The sequence below is a fragment of the Zea mays genome, chromosome 2 (assembly GCF_902167145.1).
Source record: "Zea mays cultivar B73 chromosome 2, Zm-B73-REFERENCE-NAM-5.0, whole genome shotgun sequence".
NCBI classification, from domain to species: Eukaryota; Viridiplantae; Streptophyta; class Magnoliopsida; order Poales; family Poaceae; genus Zea; species Zea mays.
The window spans coordinates 86,903,194-86,927,380 of NC_050097.1; positions in this window are offsets into that span (position 1 = coordinate 86,903,194).

Sequence of the window (24,187 nt, forward strand, 5' to 3'; positions counted from 1 at the left end):
AAATAGAAGTACTCTTGGACTGAGGTTAAGAAAAATTAGAGACATACTCAACTACTAACTACCCTGTTTAAAAATGTTAAACTCCCTAGTATACCAGGTTAAAGAAGGATTAACCACCAAAACTTGTTTTGGTCCAAACCTTAAAAAATAAAAAAGGGAATTTAAAATAAGGACCAGAGGGCAACCACATTTTTCCTAGCCTTCTTAAGTAACATAGTTCATAAGACAATTTTGTTGAAACCCCTGTTAGTACAAAAGAAATGCACCACATTTTATTTCATAAAAATAGTAAGAACTTAGAAAAACCCTAGAAAAATAACCCTAAGGAGAAACCACCCCAATCCTTGGGATAACTACTAATATGATAGTATGAATCTAGGAAAAATATAAGTTATGTTGTTTGATATTTTTCAAATGACAAGTTAGTTATAAGTGCCTTTTGACATTAAACTTTAGAAAATCACAACTAAATAACCCTTAAGTTACTTTCTGTGATTTTTGGCACAGAGACCTGTCATTAACCATAGATATTGACAAAAATAATTTTTGGTGCATAACCCTCACCTAAATCAGAGCTGTAGTACAAAGTGACCATCTACCCTCACTTTTGTTATTTTTGCCCAAGGTTTATCTGAATTAATTCTAACCTCAAATTTGTAGAATAAACTACAGAGACCAATGTTTACCCACTGTAATTTTTGTAACATTTATGGAAAATTCTAAATCACCATGGTAGTTGAAGAGCACTCAAAAATAAGCATAAATAGAAAGTAAAAGGGGAATTGTGGAAGAAATTAATATTATACAACTGTTGGGGACTTGTTCTCAAATGCTAAGAGTTGAGAACAAGGCAACACAGAAAACATTAAATATTAAAGTCCTTCGTCCTTCGAAGCATTATTTCCCTTGAGATATAATGATTTTCGGACGAAGGTTATGAAGGACATACCTTCATAAACATGACATATCATAATAAAAAGGGAATTACATGGAATATAAAAGATAACATGAATAGTTATGTATTATTATCAACTCATTTTTATGTTATTGTTATATAATAATAGGAATGATGATGAGTTACAAGTATACCTTTGACTTGAAAGAAGGTAAAAGTACAAGCGTGACGCAAAAGCAAATGCCAAGTCAGCGTGAATAGTACGGGAGTACGGTCACCTATTTATAGGCACGGGTCGCAGCCCATGTAAAATTACATCCAGGCCCTTTGCTTTTGATAATAACTCTATAATAATCTATCGGGGTCTAAATAGTCTTTTCCTCTTTAAGTCGGTTTCCTCTTTTCTGCCATCATGCCGAAGCTTCCTCGCGCACAGCTTCGGCTCTGTTCCATCCTTCGTTCTCTTTGTGTTTCTTCATACAGCAATTTTGACTTGTCCGAAGGGTTCGTGTCCGAAGGTACCTGCTCATGTATTATACTCCAGAAACATTGTCAAATCACGTTTTTGAAGACCTTCGAAAGCCGAAGGCCCCAAATAGTAGCCCCTCGCAATATTAATTTGTTAGAATAATAAATTCAGATTGCGATATGGACGAAGGCCCTAAGCCGAAGGTCCGAAAAAACACCTTCCTCTTGCTAGAATAGCAACAGTCAATGTCAAGCGGGGCCCTCCTGTTCTCAATGCGCCAGATGTATAAATAAGAGCACACCGCAATGTCATTTGGTATGCTTTCTTTGCCATCTGCTCTTGCTTACTCAGTTTTTAGCTCCTGCGCGACAAGACTTGCTTAATTTGTAAGTTTTTTAAGTTTCAGCTTTAAAAGCGGTTTTTAGCGTTTCCGAAGATGTCTGAAGATAAGAAAGCTGTTGCTGAAACAAAGCTGAGCCTTCTTGAGGAGAAGAATCTTGGCTTTCTTGAATCAATATCAAAGACAAATACAGAAAAGATTACAAGGGAAATTTTGGAAAGTTTATCTGAAGATACTGGTGATAGTGATAGTTATGATGCCGAAAGTGGGGGGAAGACTTGGAAGATCGACCCTGGCGGCCAAGCCATGCAGTTTTTGGAAAATCAACCATTAAACAAAGCCATCTTGCCAATATGAGAGGTAGATATTTTCGGGATTTGTCTATCGTGATCTTCCAAAGCTTCTTCAAGGCTGGGCTTCGGTTTCTTCTAAGCAGTTTCGTGGTTGAAGTTATGAAAATATTTGAAATCTGCCTTCATCAAATTACTCCCGAAGCAATCATATGGTTGGGAATCTTTGTATGGGCCGTGAAGAGCCAAGGTTTGAAGCCAAATGCAAAAAGTTTCTGCAATATGCATGAGCTATTATATGAGAAGAAACCCTGGGGTAAAGAACAATATCATAACAATTTTGGCTGCTATAGCTTTGGTGCTCGATCTGGGTCAAGCTGTCCCGTGCCAACCTTTTGAAAGAGATGGCCCGGAGACTCGATGAAGGAATGGTTCTATGTGAAAAACGATTTGAAGGCACGAGAAGATATCAAAGATATCATCATGCGCCCCATCTGGCAGCGTTTCGGCCTCCAATAACCGAAGGTGGAAATGGATGAAGCAGCCGAAGAATGCCAGAGGGCCTTCGGCGTAGTCTGCTCTTTCATCGGGACTAGGGACTTAGTTCAAGAGCACGTGGCCTACAGGATATGGCCATTGGTAGCTAACTGGGAAATGCCGAAGGAAACCATCAACAACCCAAACGAAGGTGGCCTGGTTCGACTAAAATACACCTTCAGGTTCGTAGACCAATTTATCGAGCCAGACGACGATTGGTTGAAATGTGTTGAAGCTACAAGCGATGAACTGCTGGGGCCATACTCGAAGGCAGAAGATACTGCACTATCTGGGACCCTCGGAGGCCGAAAGAAGAAAAGACTCAACCGAGTTTTTGATGCAATTGGGTTCGTCTATCCTGACTACCGTTACCCAATACGGGGTCAGAAAAGAAAAGGTACGGCTTCTGTGAAGGAAGTTGCTTCGGCCGCTCCTAGTGAGCCAGCGCCGAAGAGAAAAAAGATAAAAGTTCTTACGCACCGGCCACGCTATATTGAGCCGGCCACAGTGCCTGAGTTTGTCGGTGAAACCTCTTCGGCCACTGAAGCCAAAGAGCCTACACATCTGCAGAATATTGAAGAGCTGGCTGCAATGCTAGAGACGGAAAAAATGGGAGAACCAAGGGCTGAAGAGACAAAGACATCGGAAGTTTTAAGTCCTTCAGCAAGAGTTGAGGTGCCAATGCCAACGCCGAAGGCACAAAAGGACCTTACAACAACTCCCAAGAGAAAGAGGATGGTTAACGTGCTAGATGTGCTAGAAACAATAAAATCTTCAAGCTCTACTTCGAAGATAGCTGTCGAAGCTCCAAAAACAGAAATTGAGGCCGAAGCTACCAAAAGCCAAGTGGAAACCGAAACTGGGCTTTCAGAGCCTGCCAAGAGGGAATTCTTGGAAATTGGAAAAGAAACAGAAAAAGAATCTATAGAAGAAATATTATCTGAGAAAACCGCCATCCCTATTCCCGAAGCATCTTCCGAAGCTCCCAACTATGTCTTACGCCATGCTTCGGGTATAAATCTGACTGCAAAAGAAAAGCGAGAAGCTCAGTTCTATGCGCAAAAATTGAAATATCCGAAAGGGGCGTTGATATTCAATGGCAGCGGAGAAGAATACTTCTTGTATTGCCTCCCAGACAGCAAGGAGATCTCTGTCTGCCGAGAGATGGCAAGAAACTTCGGATTCCCAACTCTAGAAGATGGGCTTTCAGTTTTGTCAAAAGACGAATTGGCCGACAGCTTAGCATATAACAGCTTAAAGGTGAGAAAATACACTTTTTTGTGTGGTTAAAAATTCGTGTGTTTATTTCTTAATATCACATTTCTTTTGCAGGGCCTTATTCTCAGCAATGCCCTCGGAGCGCAAAAAAGTGCCGAAGATGAAGGGTGCGCCATGGCTTTAGACAACCTTCATTCCGAAGTAATTGAGCTAAGGAACGAAGGTCTTGAGAAGGATAAAATATTACATTCATTGGTGAATAAAATAAAAGAAGACGAAGCTGCTTTCAAAGCTTAGGCTGAGGCCCAGAAGCGCGAAATTGAGGATCTTCGGGAACAGCTAGCCGAAGCTAAAGAAAAATGCGCAGTTGCAGAAGCTAAACGAGAACTCAGTGAACAATGGGCAAATCATTTAGAGAAAAACGTTGAAGAACTTTGTGCATCCAAGGAAAGGTGCTATGAAAAGTCTATAGAGTGTGTTAAGAAAATAAAAACTAGCTTCGCCAACGTTGGCGCGTATTCAAGCGAGGAAAATTTCGTAAAGGGCAACCCCGAGGGCCCAATTGAATGGACCAGCCACGAAGCCAAAGCTTTTGAGGAAGTTTTGAATGGTCGCGGAGACATATGTGCCTTCTCGGGTGCTAGGGGGATTGCCACTATTTTGGAGAGTGGAGGCTGCGATCATGTGAAATCCTTGGCACAAGCCGAGGCCTCCTTATCTTGTGAAGATATAAAAGACCCCTCGGCTCAAGCAAGCTTGGTTGGTGGTAAATTTTTCACCGACATCTGGGAAAATGGTGGCCGGGAGATGGCTTAAGAAATTATAAGGAAAAGTGAAAAAGGTATTCACGACGCTAGAAATGTAGCAGAGGCCGCTGAGAAAAGTGCGGATATCGAGAGGCGAATAGGTATTGACTACTAAGTTTTGACTTTATGTTGTAATTGTATGATTTCAGACTTATTTACACTTTGTAACACAGCCGCACTATCTTCTCCCCCAGAGCCCGCCGAGCCATTGGCAGACCCCAACGCAAAGGGTGATGACGAAATTAGAAAAATGGCAGAAGCTATTATGGATAAGGTTGTTGACCAATTACTAAACGAAGCTGCGGAAGTAGTCTTAAGAGAAGATTAGCTGCTATTGTAAAGACATTGAGAATGTAATATTTGCTGGACAAAGTGTGTAATATTTTTATAACCTTGAATGTAATATATAAGCTGCTTGTAACTCAATTCTTTACGATGCATGAAACTTTACGTACATACCATTTTTGAGCCTTTGGCGAAAAAACACCTTCCCTTCTTTTCATGCTTCATGAAGAATATCCATATTTCATAAAGACATCCAATCCTCGTAAAAAATATTGTGCCTCGTAAGCAATATGTCTTTTCATTTTAGAGTTTGACGAAGGTATGCTTCTTCAATAATTATTTTGTGCCTTGGCACTGCTTCTTCGAAACAATCTCCGAAGATCAACATTGAACCTCCTTCTTGCGTCATTGATGCAATATGATGTATGATGTTATGCTATGCAAATGATGTGATGATGTGATGTTATGCAAAATGATATTTGTGCCGAAGATCATTGTTGACTTTTCGCTGCAAGCCTCCCTTAGGAGCTTCTTCGCCTTCTATTTCGGCGGAATCAGCGTTTATTTTTCGCTGTAAGCCTCCCTTAGGAGCTTCTTCGCCTTCTATTTCAGCAGAATCAGCGTTTATTTTTCGCTGTAAGCCTCCCTTAGGAGCTTCTTCGCCTTCTATTTCAGCGGAATCAGCGTTTATTTTTCGCTGTAAGCTCTGCATTCCCTTTGGAACAACTTTTGAGCAGAAAACTTACGCTGCGCTCCCTTAGGAACGACTTTTTGTAACTTTGGCAACTTACGCTGCGTTCCGTAGAACGACTTTTTTGTATCTTCGGAGATACTTTCTGTAATCACGAGCTCTTAAGACCGGGCTTTCGTGCTTCGACAATTTTTCTGACTCCGTAAATCTATGGAGAAGATATATTTTCACTATGGTAAAAAACGAAGTTGTTACAAGAAATTAAAAATGTGAAGAAAAACTTATGCTTTAATGATTGTTCCTTATTTAAATGAAAAATGAAAACGAATGCAAGAACTGTTGCCGAGGTAGGATATCTTCTAGTAGATGTGTTTCGACTCTGGCACAGTACTGTTGACTGTGCAAGCCTCGGACTCCTCTCTGAAGTCTCGTTGCTGATGAGTGTGCTGGCTCCCTTCTGGCTGCTGGCCTCGTTGCATTGGTGGTGGAGGTGGAGGCTGTTGCCAAGACGCCTGAGGTTGGCTTGCCGAAGCAACAGAAGCTGCAGGATGGTTACCCACATACTCTGGAATGTACGGTGAATGATATGAAGCAGTATGCATAACTTGCTTCGGCTGGCTCTGCTGGGCTGCAGCTTCTGCTATCTCTTTCTGTTTCTGGATGGTGACATGGCACATCCTGGTAGTATGGCCCTTGTCCTCACCGTAGAATAAGCAATAAATTTTCCTAGGCTGGTCCCCAAATCTTCCTCTGAAGCCCCTGGCGCCTCTGCCCCTTGGAGCTGGCGGCCGAAGATAGCTCTGTTGTTGCCCCGAAGCCTGAGAGGAGTATTGTGGCCGCTGTTGCTGACTTCCTATGTCATCATTTTGAGTGGAATGGATTGATCTTACATGTCTTGGGTGGATTCTCCCTCCGAAGCCCCTGGTCATTTCGGAGAACCTGTAAGCTTCCTCTCTTCTTTGACGAAAATCATTATCAGTGCGGATGTATTCATCCATATTTTGGAGCAGCTTTTCCAGGGTCTGAGGGGGTTTCCTGGCGAAGTATTGGGCCGTAGGTCCTGGCCGAAGCCCCTTGATCATGGCCTCACTGACAATTTCATTGGGCACCGTAGGTGCCTATGCCCTCAGACGCAAGAACCTTCGGACATACGCCTGAAGGTATTCTTCGTGATCCTGGGTGCACTAGAATAAAGCTTGAGCGGTGACCGGCTTCGTTAGAAACCCTTGGAAACTGGTAATCAGCATGTCCGTCAGCTTCTGCCATGACGTGATTGTTCCTGGCCGAAGAGAGGAGTACCTAGTTTGTGCAACATTCTTGACAGCCATGACGAAAGACTTCGCCATGACTGCAGTATTGCCACCATACGAAGATATGGTTGCTTCGTAGCTCATCAAAAACTGCTTCGGGTCTAAGTGTCCGTCGTACATGGGTAGCTGGGGTGGCTTGTAAGACGGGGCCAAGGTGTAGCCTGCAGTTTTGCTGACAGAGGAGAAGCATCATCAAAAGCAAAATTTCCATGATGGAAATCCTCATACCAGTCATCCTCGTTGAAGAAGCCCTCTTGATGAAGCTCTCTGTGCGGAGGCCTTCGGTTCTGCTCATCTTGAGCTAGATGACGAACTTCTTCAGAAGCTTCATCTATCTGCCTTTGCAGATCAGCTAGCCGAGCCATCTTTTCCTTCTTCCTTTGTACTTGCTGATGGAGCATCTCCATATTCCTGATCTCTTGGTCCAAGTCGTCCTCCTGGGGCGTTGGACTGGTGGCCCTCCTCTTCTGACTTCAGGCCTCTCGAAGAGAAAGGGTCTCCTGGTTGGGGTCCAGCGGCTGCAGAGCTGCAGCCCCTGTCGCTGAAGCTTTCTTTGGCGGCATGACGAAGGTCGATGCTTGCCGAAGGTGTTCGAAACTCAAAAAGTGGAAGTGAGTTCACCGGAGGTGGGCGCCAATGTTGGGGACTTGTTCTCAAATGCTAAGAGTTGAGAACAAGGCAACACAGAAAACTTTAAATATTAAAGTCCTTCGTCCTTCGAAGCATTATTTCCCTTGAGACATAATGATTTTCGGACGAAGGTTATGAAGGACATACCTTCATAAACATGACATATCATAATAAAAATGGAATTACATGGAATATAAAAGATAACATGAATAGTTATGTATTATTATCAACTCATTTTTATGTTATTGCTATATAATAATAGGAATGATGATGAGTTACAAGTATACCTTTGACTTGAAAGAAGGTAAAAGTACAAGCGTGACGCAAAAGCAAAGGCCAAGTCAGCGTGAACAGTACAGGAGTACTGTTCACCTATTTATAGGCACGGGTCGCAGCCCATGTAAAATTACATCCAGGCCCTTTGCTTTTGATAATAACTCTATAATAATCTATCAGGGTCTAAATAGTCTTATCCTCTTTAAGTCGGTTTCCTCTTTTCTGCCATCATGCCGAAGCTTCCTCGCGCACAGCTTCGGCTCTCTTCCATCCTTCGTTCTCTTTGTGTTTTTTCATACAACAATTTTGACTTGTCCGAAGGGTTCGTGTCCGAAGGTACCTGCTCATGTATTATACTCCAGAAACATTGTCAAATCACGTTTTTGAGGACCTTCGGAAGCCGAAGGCCCCCAACAACAACTAAATCTCTCTAAGAGTCCAATAAAACATAAAGGAGAGGATTAAATGTTTTAAGTTCACTCAAGACCCTAAGATAGGTGTGTATAGAACACTTAGGGCACCATCCGATAAAGAAACCCTAGTTTACCCACTATTTTAATATTGTTTCACCATACCTAGTATTTACTAAATTGACATATCATTAATATACATTTATCTTATTCATTGCATTCGATAGATTGTAATCTCACTGACGGAGAGTACGTCCTCATTCTGGAGCAAGGAGTTGCTCAGGAGGTAGTCCCGGAGTCAGCACTAGAGCCTTCTACTGAGGACCTACCTGCCCCAGCTTTTGAAGGCAAGCCCCAATTTTATGCATAACCATTTATATATGCTATTTTACCACACTTAATGTTTGTAGGCTTGTACTATGCACTTAAGTGTAGGAGTTGTCTGGAAACCCTAGTTGCATGAACTCAGGATTCCTTTTGAGATGGATACTAGTATGTTAGGTCGAGTAGCTGCTTTACTAATTAGGGATCTCGGTAGAAGTCGAGTGATTTTTCTAGCACTCACGCGAGGTCAGGAATTGGTCGTATTCATTTTTATATCGTAATTATGATGGTCTGTGGACAACGATCCATGGGGATGCGTTGTCTACAAGAGAGAAATTGGAATAAGGATTAAGGTGTGGTACCGTGTGTCAAGCGTTTGAACGTACTAAGCACATGCCGAGAAATATGGTAAATCGGTAAGCCTAGTACCTGAGTGAACCTGCCCGCGGATTGATCTCCTCACACGACCTGAGATGTGGTCTCCCATTCCGGTTATGGTGGGGTACAAGTGTGGTCACTGCATGACGGCAGTCGGGGTCAGTGAGGCATTGTACGCCTTCTATTGCCAGGGAATCGACGGGGACGGTTGATGTGTGTGGGGACGGAGTGCCTTGCCACGTCGTGTGTTTAGGTTTACCTTGCAAGGTTAAAACTCGATTCGAATTGTCTGCTTCTGACAGCTAATGAGACTGCTTGATCCATGCTGCTACATTGAGTAATAAGTGGAAATGAGTTGACTGGCAAAAGGTGTTGATTGCTAAACATGTTTGATACCATGAATGAGTAGCTAGGTACTCATCTAGTTTTAAAAGGATCATATTAAAACTTGAAAAGCTAAAAATTGATTTTAGACTCAGCTGGGGCTTTTGGCAAACCAAACCCCTCAGCCAAACAGCTGCATGTCTAGAGGTAGAGGAGTAGACTCCTCACACCGGGTAAGTCTAGCTGAGTATTAGTATACTCATCCTTGCTTGTGGCATAATTTTTACAGGTTCTCTAGTGGATATGGTTGCTGGAGTGACTTGGCCATCTACCTTGGCACCGGGTTAGACAGTCGAGTGGGACCCTACCTCAGCAGGAGAGGAGCAAGAGGAGTGATGGGTCAGGCTTCCCATCCTCCGTTTTATTTATCGTTAGTTAATTTCCGCTGCATCCCGAACAATGATTACTACTTTTGTAAAACTCCGATGATGTTGTAATAACCTTAAGTACTTCTTTAAATTATGGTTTTATACTTTATTGTATTTGCTCTGTGCCTCACCTTTGAGTGAGTATGTGGTACTTGATCCTGTTAGTGACCTAGTCGGACTAGATCCGAGGGACTGACGGTTTATTCCTATTTAAGTGTGGTCTAGCCTCTAAGGTGGGACTTAGGCACTTAAGTTGGAATAATTCGGGCGGTTCCACCACACGGCAATCCTATTGTACCTGGTGAGCTCAGCACCTTTAACTAATTTGTTGCCTTCTCTAATTTCAGCTCTTCGGTCGGGTTTGTACTAGCCTCGACTGGCATAGCATGACCTAGTTCTGTGGTAGAAGGGGAAACTCCTGCACATTCAATAAGCTCTTGCACATACGCCGTCTCAATGTGTCATGGTCTACGTGTCAAGACCTTCACTTTCTTTGCCTTCGGTGCGTTAGATGATGTTGAAGCAGCAGTTTTCCTTTTCCGCTTTTGTTTTCGAACACGAAAACAGTAGTCAGGGTAGATAAATCCGGTAACATCGAAAACTATATTCAGTCTCTTTTTCCCTCGAGCGCCAAAGGCGACTGTCATAGCTTCGTCTTTAGCCCTTGAGTAGGCTCCAAGCAGCTCATCACTTGTCACCTCTATAGCATCCAACCAATCATCATTTGGCTCATCAAACCGATCCCTGAACCGAAATGTGTACTTCAAATAAATCAGGCCACTTTGGCTAGAGCCAGCGGCAGCCTCCTTCAGCATTTCCCATCCACTTGCAAGGGGCCATACTCTGTAAGTAATATTCTCTTCGACCAAATCCCCCATGCCGATATAGGTGCATATATTATTCAAAGCCGTCTGGCACGCCTGCACATCATTTCCGAGTGCGGCTGAAGGTCTTCTGATGCCGAAGCGGGACCATATAGGATGTTGAATGATGCCCCTTATATCCTCCCTCTGGTCCAGGTCATTTTTCACTTAAAACCACTCCTACATCCAAGAGCCCGGTCACTTTTTCTGAAAGGTAGGCACAGGATAACTGGCCTCAGAGCGAGGCACGAAGTTATAGCAGCCGAAGTTGTTGTAGTATTGTTCTTTCCCAGTCACTTTCGTCTGATCGGATAACTCGAATATTACAGAAACACCTAGCGTCTGGCTCTAACCATTGGCTCCTCATGGCCCATATAAAACCACTACTTTGACAAGAGCCTCAGGGGTAAGTTGATGAAGGAATATTTCAAAAGTTTTCAGAACTTTGACCAACATCTTATGTAGTGGGAAACAAAGTCTAGCTTTCATGAAAGCTTCTAAAAACTACCACCTCATTAGCTTCAGGAAGAGGAACGGTATTCTCCCCTCTAGACCTCATAATAGAAATACCGCGAAAGTATCTGCCCTTCATCGCTTCGATTTGCCCTTGCTTAACAGATGACTTTCCAAAAACAAAATTACTAGGCCTCCATGGCCGATCTTCAACATCCTCATCCTGTGGTGGAACCACCCGAATTTTTCCAGCTTAAGTGCCTAAGTCACGCCTTAGAGGCAGCAACACACTTAAATCCGAATAACCCATCATTCCCTCAGATCTAGTTTAATAAAGCCACCTTTCCTGGGATTAAATACCACTAGCTCACTCGAAGGTGAGTCACAGAGAAAATACAATAAAGCAGGAAACCACAAATTAAAGTACTAGAGTTATTACATAAATCAGAGTTTTTGAATAAACTGAAACAAGTTCATAAATTAAAATGCAGCGGATCGTCGATAACGTCGAAGGCTGAGAAGTAGGGCAAGGCCTAGCCACTACTCCTCCTGCTCCTCTCCTGTTGGAGCAGCATCCCACTCGACCATCAAACCCGGTGGCAGGATGCAAGGCCAAGTCACACCATCAACCATGTCCTATAGCGTACCTTCAAAAATTGTGCCACAAGCAAGTTTGAGTATACTAATACTCAGCTAGACTTACCCGGTGTGAGGAATCTACTCCTCTACCTCTAAACCATGCAGCTATTTGGCTGAGTGTTTGTTTTGCCAAAAGCACTAGCTGAGTCTAAAAAACAATTTTATCTTTTCTAGTTCTAGCATAATTAATTTAGCTAACTTTGCTCCTTCTAAGCATACATGGTAGCAATCATTTAGTACAATCAACATGTTATCTCAATTAAAACCTTATTTCACTTCTTACTCAATGCAGTACAAGGGGTCAAGCAGTCTCGTTAGCTGCGAGAAGCAGACGATTCGAATCGAGTTTTTCAACCTTACAAGGTAAACCTAAACACACGACATGTAGGGGCACTCCATCCCCACACACGTCAACTGTCCCCATCAATTCCCCGTTCGCGGCCAGGGCTCACCGCCTTGGCATACAATGCTCCACTGACCCTAGCTGCCGCCGTGTAGTGACCGCACTTGTACCCACCATAGCTAGCACGGGAGACCCAGTCTCAGGACAAGTGAGGGGGAAAGTCCGCGCCCGGCTTCACTCAGGTACTAGGTTTATCGGTTACCATATTTCTCGACATGTGTTTAGTACTTTCAAACGCTTGACTCAGGTATCCACACATTAATCCTTAATCCATTTCTGTCACATGGACAAGGCATCCACCCTGGTTCCAAGTCTATAGACCATCATAGATCCCGTTATCAAGATGAATACAATCAATTCCTGGCCTCGCGCGAGTGCTAGATAAATCACTCAACTTCTACCGAGATCCTAATTAGCAAAGCAGCTACTCGACCTAGCATACTAGTATCCATCTCAAAAAGGAATCCTGAATTCATGCAACTAAGGGTTTCAAACAACTCCTACACTTAATTGCACATTGCAAGCCTACAAACATTAAGTGTAGTAAAGTAGCATATATAAATTGGTTATGCATAAAACCGGGGCTTGGCTTCAAATGCTGGGGCTACGGGGAGATCCTCTGTGGCAGGCTCAGGAGCTAGCTCCTGGACTTCCTCGTGGACAGCTCCTTGCTCAGGAATGAGCACGTACTCTCTGTCAGCGAGGTTGCAAGCTAATGAATGCAATGAATGAGATATATGTATGCCATGATATGCAATGTGGTAGTAAGAGAAATGATCAATTTGACAAAGTGAGGGTAAATCTTACTACGGGCTTTTTGGTGGTATACTTAGCCAATTTAGGGTTGAGCTTGGTTAAGTCAAATGGTCAGATTATTTTGGTGTCCCACTGATTTCCTTTTAGTGTCTTAGTGAAGGTTTACTATGATCCTTGCTGAATTCATTGGGGTGAGATTCATTATCCTTACAAATTCTTGCTTCTTCTCTATTTCTATTATGCTTTTAAGGTGGGTTTGAACTACAACATAGCTTTCTAAATTTCCAACAATTCTGTAAACATTACAGTAGTTTCTTACTAGTGTATAACTCTTAGTCTCAAAAATTTAGGCTTAAAATGTTAAGGGTTCATTCTGTACAAAAATATGAAGTTTTAGGCTAGAGAGGGTGCTTTGAACGACAACTCTCTTCTAACAGTGGATTAATCCCTAAAGCTTATTTTTTCTGGCATTTAGGTGTAATAATATGAGTTTGTACCAAGTTTTAGCCACTAATACTTATTGGTCATTTTACTGTGATTTTCTAAATTTTTTGGCCATAGGGGTGCTTTCTACTACCACTATAGTTGAAAAATGTCAAACAACAGATTTCTAATTTTTCCTATTCTCTTCTTTGTGCAAGAGCAATCATTCTAGAATTTGGCAACTTTTAGCTTAGGGGAAAGGGTGGTAGAAATTCTTGGAATATGTGGCCTTTTTAATGGGGTAGGGGGTAATGTGTGTTATCTTACCCTTTTAATTGGGTCTCATATTTTACTCTGGTGGTCTACTCCATAAATAAATGAGTAAAAATTTGTTTGTGCACTGTTTTCCAATTTTAACCTTTCTTATGATTTAATTAAAACATGGGTCAAAATCAAGTTTTAATTGTTCAACCCACTTATTATAATGGGTTGGGGTGTTTATCATTTTTGTAGTGGTGTTCTATTAGTTAGGAGTCTACTGGATTTTGCTTGTCATTTTGCATTGGTCCTTATATTTTTAATCATGGCTCCCTTGATTTTTTTAGTGCCTAATAAAATATTCCACCATGGATTGGCTCTGGACTAGGGTTCTCTGTATTTTTCCTATGTTCTTTGTCACTTAAGTATACTAGGAAAAATATGTTCCTTCTCTGTTTATTAACTTCCACTACCTTCCTTAATTTTCTAAGTTTTGGAAAGATATGGTTTTTAATAGACAATCTTGAGTTATCTTTGTATACTGGGGTGCTTAGTATTTTTAAACAGTGCATAAGTTGGGTATGTACCTCCACAAATTTTCTTAAGCCTAGTATAGGAATATTTCTATTTTTCTCTATATTAATAAGGTTTAGGCAGTTTCCTTATTTAATTCAAAACTCTAAAAATAGTACAGAAAACATGGGGTCCAATATTTTTGTCTGATAGCTCATAATATTTGGAATCCAGCAAAATTGGTTTGACTAATTTTGGATAAGTATTTCTCAAGTTATGAATTTCCTAAGTTCTCTGTTTATTAAAAGGATTAATCAGAAATGGTTAAATGGAAACTAACTTTGCATCGAGGTCCCTGGCGTGTACTTTCTAAATTCTTTATAGACTATTCCTCAGGTCACTATTTAAATATGTCTCTGACACTTCAGAAAACCTTCTGGGTTCTACTAAACCTAACCTGATGTCCTTCTCCTAATTAAACAGTGCCCGCGATGGAGGAAAGGGTGGAGGGGCTTACCGACGGCGAGATAGCTCCAGTGAGGTGTCCAGGGAGGTCAGGGAAGTCACGGCAGTCATGTCGATGTGCGCCGTCGGAGGTGGACGGAGCTAGCGGGTCCACGCGCGCACGCGGGGGAGATCGTCGGCGGCGAGGAATCTGGCCTAACCATAGCGAGATAGCTTAGGCCAGTGAGTCGAGAGGCTTCATGGGAGGTCAGGGAAGTCGTAGGCGCAAGGAATTGAAGAATGGTTCAGCTGGTAGCTCGGTCTACGTGCGGTGGCGGGCGGCCGAAGTTCGGCGACGGTGATCTTGTTGTTCTGATGAGGCAGGGCCTCGATCCTTGCTTGGAGAAGCTTCACAGCCCCATGGGGACACTGTCCATAGGCTCGGTGAGGCTAGGGGTCTCTGGAAATGGCTGGTCGCGATGGCCGGCGCTCGGGTGGCTCGGGCGGGCGACGCAGAGCTCGCAAGAGCTAAGGACGGGGTCAGGACAGCGGGGGTAAGCGTGGAGTGGAGTGTTGCACGTCCGGGGGTGGTCTTTAAGGGTGCGGGCGAGCTCGGCTGAGGGTGGCTCTGCCACGCGCTCAGGGTGTGCGCGGGGGAGCATCAGTGCGCGCTCTGGCGCCTGGGCACGGAGTCGAGCATGAGGCAGCGCAGAGAATGGTCAAGTTCAAGCGTGGATTGGCTCCAAATCTTCGCGATTATGACCATGATCCCGTTGAGAGATCTCTTCACCAGACCTTCCTTTGTCGTTTATTTGTGGTGGCTTATGGGTTTTGTTGACTGGAGCCAAAGATATGGGGTGATCAAATCGGGTTTGTCTCACTACTGAAATCCGAGATGAAATCCCTGACTTGATGTGTCTAGGGCACGAATATCGATGCCATCTTCACACACGTTGCCGAGAGGTTAATTTAGCACAACTTTGTCAATGGGGGCTTAAGGATTTGAGCTAGGGATCAAGGTGAACGTGCTCGAGTTCTAGGTGAGGGCTGAAATTCAGAAATCTGAATTTTCAGATTTCCCTAGAGAGCTCCCACTTGCATGGCCCTTTTGGAGATTTTAAACAATTATTTTGGCCAAACTTTTCTAATAGTTATTGTAGCTTAATTAGTGTATTTAAACTTTTATAAATGGCCTAAGCCATGATTCCATGTTTTTCATGGTCTTTTTACCAATTTCCCTCCTCTTTACTTAAATGGCCTAATTAGGGTTATTCTAGGGTTTAGACATTTTTCTCACTTTGAGGTGCATGATATGATTAAGGCATAATTCTTAAGATGAAAAAGACTTAAGTAATCCTTTGTTCCTAAATTTTGATGTCTTTTGCTCAATTTGATTCACATCTGATAATGGTCTTGAGTTAACACTGAGAAGAAACCCTAAGTAACACTGGGGTGTTACAGCCTTCCCCCCTTAAAGGAATCTCGTCCTGAGATTCGAGTCGGAGTCCTCCGGGGCGAAGAGAAGGTTATGGCTTGCTTGAATTTGTGTTTAGTTTATTAAGGTTCTTCTTAGTAAACTGCTCTTTGAATGTCACCCTCTTTGCAACTTCAGAAGGAAGTCCTTTTTGACTTAGTTTTACAATTAACTTATCTTAGGATAAGGTCATTCTTCTTACATTTAGATTCAAAGGGAAGGGGGAGGGGCTGGGTATGGTTACGTACTGATTCCCTTGGGTAGACAATTGGGGAAGTTCGAATGAAGAAATTCCTCAATCTCCCAAGTAGCCTCTTCCTCTAAGTGATTGCTCCATTGGATCTTATACATTTTGATTGACTTAGCCTGAGTTGATCTTTCCTTGCAATCCAGAACCTTGGAAGGGTACTCTTGATATGATAGATCTGGCTCTATCTCCACTTCGGGTTCTGCTATGACCTCGGTTGGCAATTGAACACATTTCTTCATTTGGGACACATGGAACACATTGTGGATGGCAGACATTTTCAGCGGTAGCTTCAATTTGTATGCCACGGGTCCACATGCTTCCACGATCTCATAAGGTCCAATGTAGCGAGGGTCTAACTTGCCTTTGATCCCAAACCTTTGCACTCCTTTGGTGGGTGACACCTTCAGATATACGAAATCTCCCACTTCAAACTGGAGGGGTTTTCTTCTCTTGTCATGGTAACTCTTCTGCCTGGCTTGAGCAGCTTCTAGATTTTTCCTGATCAATTTGACTTTCCTTTCGGCTTCAGTCACTAAGTCAGGTCCAAAAATTTCTCTTTCTCCAAGCTGAGACCAGTTGAGGGGTGTTCGACACCTTCTTCCATATAGGGCTTCGAAAGGTGCCATCTTAGGCTGGATTGATAACTGTTGTTATAAGAAAACTCTGCCAAAGAGAGGTACTTATCCTAGTTCTTCCCGCAATCGATCGCACAAGCCCTTAGCATATCTTCGAGAATTTTATTTACTCTTTCGGTCTGACCATTAGTCTGTGGGTGGTAAGCTGAACTCCTTATTAGCTTGGTTCCCAAAGACTCTAGAAATTGTTCCCAAAATCTGGCAACGAATTGGGCTCCTCGGTCAGAAACAATGGTCTGGGGTAACCCGTGCAAACACACGATTCGGTCAATGTACAACTCTGCATACTTCTGAGCCTTATCGGTGGTGTGCACTGGAAGAAAATGTGCCACTTTCGTCAATCGGTCCACAATGACCCAAATTGAATCATGATGTCGAGAGGTGTTGGGCAGACCCACAATGACATCCATGCTGATGTCATCCCATTTCCATGAAGGTATTGATAGGGATTGCAAGGCACCAGCTGATTTTAAGTGGCTTGCCTTTATCCTCTGACATGTGTCACATTCCGACACATACTGAGCTATTTCCCTCTTCATTCTGGTCCACCAATAAAGGGGCTTCAGATCATGGTACATCTTGGTGCTTCCTGGATGAATGGAGAATTTGGAGAGATGAGCCTCATCCAATATTTTCTTCTTGAGATCCTTATTTTTAGGAACCACCAATCTGGCTTCAAACCATAATATCTCGTTCTTATCTTGGCGAAAACACTTGTACTTCTCTGCTTTCTTATGGAGATTCCTCTTAATGAATTGCACACCCTTGTCACTGAGTTGGGCCATAATTATCTGGTCTTGCAAGGTTGGCTCAATGGAAATGTGAGACAAAGCACCAGAAGGAATCACTTCGATCTTCATTTTGCTCAACTCATTACACAGGGTGTTGATGCGAGAATCCATCATCACACAGTTGCATTGTGACTTCCGACTCAAGGCATCAGCCACCACATTGGCTTTCCCTGGGTGGTAGTGTACCTCCAAGTCGTAGTCCTTGATCAGCTCTAGCCATCTTCTCTGTCTCATGTTGAGATCAGCCTGAGTAAAGATGTACTTGAGGCTCTTATGATCGGTGTAGATGTTGCAGTGGGTTCCCATCAAATAGTGTCTCCACATCTTCAATGCATGAACCACGACTGCTAACTCCAAGTCATGAGTGGGGTAATTTTGGTCATGAGGCCTGAGTGCCCTTGATGCATAGGCAATGACCCGGTTGTATTGCATCAAAAAAAACCCAGTCCAGTGCCAGAGGCATCACAGTACACATCAAACGGCTTGTTGTTGTCGGGTTGCGCTAACACGGGTGCGGTGGTCAGATGCTGCCTGAAGGAGTGGAAAGCATCTTCGCACTTCTGACCCCAATCAAATTTGGCTCCCTTCTTCAACAGTTCAGTCATGGGCTTCGCAATTCGAGAGAAGTCTGGAATGAATCTTCGGTAATAAGCGGCCAATCCCAGAAAACTCCAAATTTAACGGACAGTTGGGGTGGCTTCCAATTCAATACCTCCTGCACCTTATCTAGATCAACAGCTATGCCAGCTTGAGAGATAGTATGACCCAAGAATTTGATTTCTTTCAGCCAAAAATCACATTTAGACAGTTTGGCATAAAGACGGTGCTCTCGCTGACGTTGGAGTACTACATGCAAATGACCGGCATGTTCTTCTTCATTCTTTGAGTACACCAAGATGTCGTCGATGAAAACCACCACGAACTTGTCTAGTTCAGGCATGAAGACTGAATTCATCATATACATGAAGTATGCTGGTGCATTTGTCAGCCCAAACGACATCACCAAATACTCATACATCCCATATTTGGTCGAGAAGGCAGTCTTCGAAATATCACTTGCTCGTATCTTGATCTGATGATAGCCGGAGCAAAGGTCTATCTTGGAAAACACTTTGGCTCCGACCAACTGATCGAAAAGAACATCAATACGAGGCAAAGGATACTTGTTTTTGATAGTCACCGCATTGAGTGGGCGGTAATCTATACATAGCCTCAAGCTTTCATCTTTCTTTTTCACAAACAAGGTTGGACATCCCCAAAGTGAAGTACTTGGGCGGATGAAACCCTTGTCTAACAATTCTTGTAGTTGTTTCTTCAATTCTGCCAATTCAGCGGGTGGCATCCGGTAAGGCCTCTTGGAAATAAGTGTCATTCTCGGTTGCAACTCGATGGCGAATTCAATATCCCGGTTTGGTGGCATTCCTAGCAACTCATCAGGAAAAACATCTGCATACTCACAGACCACTGGAATTCTCTTCAAGGGTAACTCTATCATAGCAAAAGCACATGATCAAGTAGGTTCTTGGCTGGGTAAATATAATGTAATGTCTCCAAAGGTAGGAGAATGGATTTCCAGAGCTCTGGCAGGTACATCCAACACAACCCGGTGTTGAGTCATCCAGTCAGCTCCGAGAATGATGTCCATACCCTCTAGTCCCAAAATCAGGAGTGTGGTTTTGAAGATTTTGCTTCCCAGTGAGATAGGCACACTTCGATTTAATTGGTTTGTTGCAATTTTTCCCCTAGGTGTTGCTATCATGAAAGGCCCTTTTGTATGATAGAAAGGCAATTGGCATTTAACGCTGAACATCTGGATAATGAAGCTATGTGATGCACCCGAATCAAACAGAATTAATGCAAGTTGATTAAAAACTGAAAAGATACCAGTCATGACGGGTGCTCCTTCAAGTAGCTCCTCTAGAGTAGTGAAATTGAGCTTCCCTTGTCTGACTTGCACCTTCTGCTTCCTCCCTCTGTCTTGATTTGGTGCTGGCATCTGCCTTTGCTGATTCCTTAGGCATTTCTTGGCATAATGGCCCACATTGCCACATGTGAAGCACTTGTTTCCATTTCCCTGGCGGAACTGCTACTGCTGCTGGGGTTGATTGTTCCTTGGGGCGGGAGCTGGAAAGCGGTTGGGTGCTTGCTGCTGTTGAGATGGCCTGATCACCCATCTTCCTGCCTGTTGCTAAAATCCTCTGCTCTGATTGTTGGAGACAATCCTGAACCTCTAGGGTGGAGCGGAGGGTCCTGACATTGGTGCCTTCCTCTTCTTCTCTGCCCGATGAGCTACAATACAGTCTTCCTGTGATATGGCTAGGTTGACCAACTCATTGAAGCTATCAGCCCGAACAGTGTTGAGACGCTCACACAACATGGTGTTGAGACCTCTGTGGAAACGGTCCCTCTTCTTCTCATCAGAATCTGTGTGATAACCCGCATACTGGCACATGTCGTTGAAGGCCTGGCATACTGCAGCACAGTGCGGGTTCCCTGAGTCAATGCCAGAAACTCATTCAGCTTGCGATCTAGAATCCCTTCTGGAATGTGGTGTCCCCTGAAAGCAGTCTTGAACTCCTCCCATGTCACTTCATGATCAGCAGGTAGCATGGCGCGGAAATGGTCCCACCATGTCTGAGCAGGTCCATGAAGCTGCTGCGCAATGAAGCGAGCTTTGGTGTCATCAGGACAAGCTCCCGTGAGGAGGGGAAACTTGGACTCCACGACTCGTAGCCACTCATCGGCGTCAAGCGGATCCTCTGCCTTGGTGAACAGGGGCGACTGCGTGCTCAGGAACTCCTGATAGGTGGTCGCAGCCGGAGGTCGCTGCAGCTGGGCTCCACCATACTGCTGAGGGTGGGGCTGGCGCTGCAATAGCTGTCGCAGAATCTCATTCTGCTGAGCCATCAGCTCCTGAACCATGGGAGCTCGAGGAGGTGGCAGGGGAACTTGCTCGTTCTACACGCGATGCTGCCTAGCTGCCATCTGAAAACAAAGATTCTTGCCAATGTTATCCCAATTCACGATTCCAAATAATATGTTTTATATCATATGGAAAGAAAATGTCATAACACAACATCAGCTTGAATGAGGATAACATGATCACATTCACTTCATTACTCGCAAAAGTTCTCCTGGGTTACAACAATTTAGGGGAAGTACCCATAAGCCTAGCTCAAAATCTGATGGCAACTAAGCTCGCGCGGGTATCTATCCTCCTAATGCGTCAAGTTAACCCATTAACCCTGAGTAGTAGAAGCGACACTGGATACAGGCGAAGGGGGCATCTCGGAGGGATTCGTATTAATACCAGGGGCTGGTCCTAACTCCTCGGGAGCCTCCTCTCCCTCGCTTTCGGCCATGTTTGCCTCCATCTCCAGGTGGTGCATGTCAAGGTGATCATTAGCTTCCTCAACCTCCTCCTGCACATCGTGGAGCTGGTTTTCCAGGACATCAATGGTGTTGTCCCGGATCTCCACCTGCTGCTCCAGGGTGGCGATGCGCTGGCTCAACTGTTCCACCTGTAGGTCCTTCTCCACCAACTCTGAAGACAAGTCGACCACGAAGTCCTCTCGGCTGTCGAGGATGAGCTTGGTGGTCTGAGCAAGGTTAGCAAGGTGTGCCATGGCGTCGCTCTGCAGGGCCTGTAGGTGGTACAGTGCACTCATACAATGAACAGTGACCCTCCCAACTAGGTCGGGATACATAGCCCATACGTCTTTCACATGGCTCACACGGTTGCACCACATAGGGTCGTCCCTCTTCTCAGCGGGAAGAGTCCCAGTGGGTGTATCACCATCTCCAGGGGATGGTAGCCGCAGAAAGTCGTCAGGGTCTTCATAGTTGCCGCCTCGGTGGTGTCGTCTGCCCTGAATCCAATAGTCTCGGAGTCAAGGGAACGCCAACCCGGCTGAAGGGGTGAGCCTCCAGAGTCAGCCAGACTCGGCAACGCGGCACCCGATGCTCCTCATACAGCTGCACCGTGTACAAAGGGGGCGTAGGGTAACCGTCGGAGTTGAGCACCTCCCACAAGATGGAAGGGAAACCCTCGTGAGAAAGGAAATCGGAACTGAAACGAGCGTCTCCTCCATTGGCGGGGTGGGTGAGGTCATCTATGGAAGAGGATTAGATGTAAAGGTTACGGTGGAAAAAGAAAAACATGCGAGTCTGGGTTGTAAAAAGGAGGTGGGTTAGATTAAATTTTTACTCCTTTAATTTCTAGTCCTTTCGTGTTTTAGAATGCATGCATGCTGGAAAGAACGTCTCCTCACCGACCAGAAGGGTGCTTTTAGGGCTTCCTTGAAATCCTAAGACTAACCCATAGGGCCTACTTACTTAGCCACCTGTTTTTCCCACTATTCCTAAGGCCTTTTGTCCTAGGTCTAGCGTTTTAGTCCTAACGATTCCAATACTGGTTTCTAAGCAAGTTTTATTTTTGAAAGGTTGGTATTCATGATTTATTGCTTTCTCTGTGGTGGTATTTGCTCCGATACCAGCTGTGGCGGAACCGCCCGAATTATTCCAGCTTAAGTGCCCAAGTCACGCCTTAGAGGCATCAACACACTTAAATCGGAATAACCTGTCAGTCCCTCAGATCTAGTCTGATAAAGCCACCTTTCCCGGGATCAAATACCACTAGCTCACTCAAAGGTGAGCCACAGAGAAAATACAAAAAAGCAGGAAACCACAAATTAAAGTACTGGAGTTATTACATAAATCAGAGTTTTTGAATAAACTGAAACAAGTTCATAGATTAAAATGCAGCGGATCGTCGATAACGTCGAAGGCTGAGAAGTAGGGCAAGGCCTAGCCACTACTCCTCCTGCTCCTCTCCTTCTGGAGCAGCATCCCACTCGACCATCCAACCCGGTGGCAGGATGGAAGGCCAAGTCACACCATCAACCATGTCCTGTAGCGTACCTGCAAAAATAGTGCCACAAGCAAGGCTGAGTATACTAATACTTAGCTAGACTTACCCGGTGTGAGGAATCTACTCCTCTACCTCTAGACCATGCAGTTGTTTGGCTGAGGGGTTTGTTTTGCCAAAAGCACTAGCTGAGTCTAAAAACAGTTTTAGCTTTTCCAGTTCTAGCATAATTAGTTTAGCTAAGTTTGCTCCTTCTAAGCATACATGGTAGCAATCATTTAGTACAAGGTGTCAAGCAGTCTCGTTAGCTGCGAGAAGCAGACGATTCAAATCGAGTTTTTAAACCTTGCAAGGTAAACCTAAACACACGACATGTAGGGGCAATACGTCCCCACACACGTCAATCGTCCCCAACGATTCCCGTTCGCGGTCAGGGCTCACCGCCTTGGTATACAATACTCCACTAACCCCGCTGCCGCCGTGCAGTGACCGCACTTGTACCCACCATAGCTAGCATGGGAGACCCAGTCTCAGGAGTCAGGACAAGTGAGGGGGAAAGTCCGCGCCCGGCTTCACTCAGGTACTAGGTTTACCGGTTACCATATTTCCCGACATGTGTTTAGTACTTTCAAACGCTTGACTCAGGTATCCACACATTAATCCTTAATTTCATTTCCGTCACATGGACAAGGCATCCACCCTGGATCCAAGTCCATAGACCATCATAGATCCCGTTATCAAGCTGAATACAATCAATTCCTGACCTCGCGTGAGTGCTAGAAAAATCACTCGACTTCTATCAAGATCCTAATTAACAAAGCAGCTACTCGACCTAGCATACTAGTATCCATCTCAAAAAGGAATCCTAAATTCATGCAACTAAGGGTTTCAAATAACTCCTACACTTAAGTGCACATTGCAAGCCTACAAACATTAAGTGTAGTAAAGTAGGATATATAAATTGGTTATGCATAAAACCGAGGCTTGCCTTCAAATTCTGGGGCTGCGGGGAGATCCTCTGTGGCAGGCTCGGGAGCTGGCTCCTGGACTTCCTCGTGGATAGCTCCTTGCTCAGGAATGAGCACGTAGTCTCCGTCAGCGAGGTAGCAATCTAATTAATGCAATGAGTGAGATATATGTATGCCGTTATATGCAATGTGGTAGTAAGAGAAATGATCAATTTGACGAAGTGAGGTTAAATCTTACTACGGGCTTTTTGGTGGTATACTTAGCCAATTTAGGGTTGAGCTTGGTTAAGTCAAATGGTCAGATTATTTTAGTGTCCCACTGATTTCCTTTTAGTGTCTTAGTGAAGGTTTACTATGATCCTTGCTGAATTCATTAGGGTGAGATTCATTATCCTTACATATTCTTTCTTCTTCTTTTTTTCTATTATGCTTTTAAGGTGGGTTTGAACTACAACATAGCTTTATAAATTTCAAAAATTTTGTAAAACTTACAGTAGTTTCTTCTGGTGTATATCTCTCAGTCTCAAAAATTTAGGCTTAAAATGTTAAGGGTTCATTCTGTACAAAAATATGAAGTTTTTGGATAGAGAGGATGCTTTGAACTACAACTCTCTTCTAACAGTGGATTATTCCCTAAAGCTTATTTTTGCTGGTATTTAGGTGTAATAATATGACTTTGTACCAAGTTTTAGCCACTAATACCTATTGGTCATTTTACTGTGATTTTCTAAAGTTCTTGGCCATAGGGGTGCTTTCTACTACCACTATAGTTGAAAAATATCAAACAACAAATTTCTAATTTTTCCTATTCTCTTCTTTGTTCAAGAGCAATCATTCTA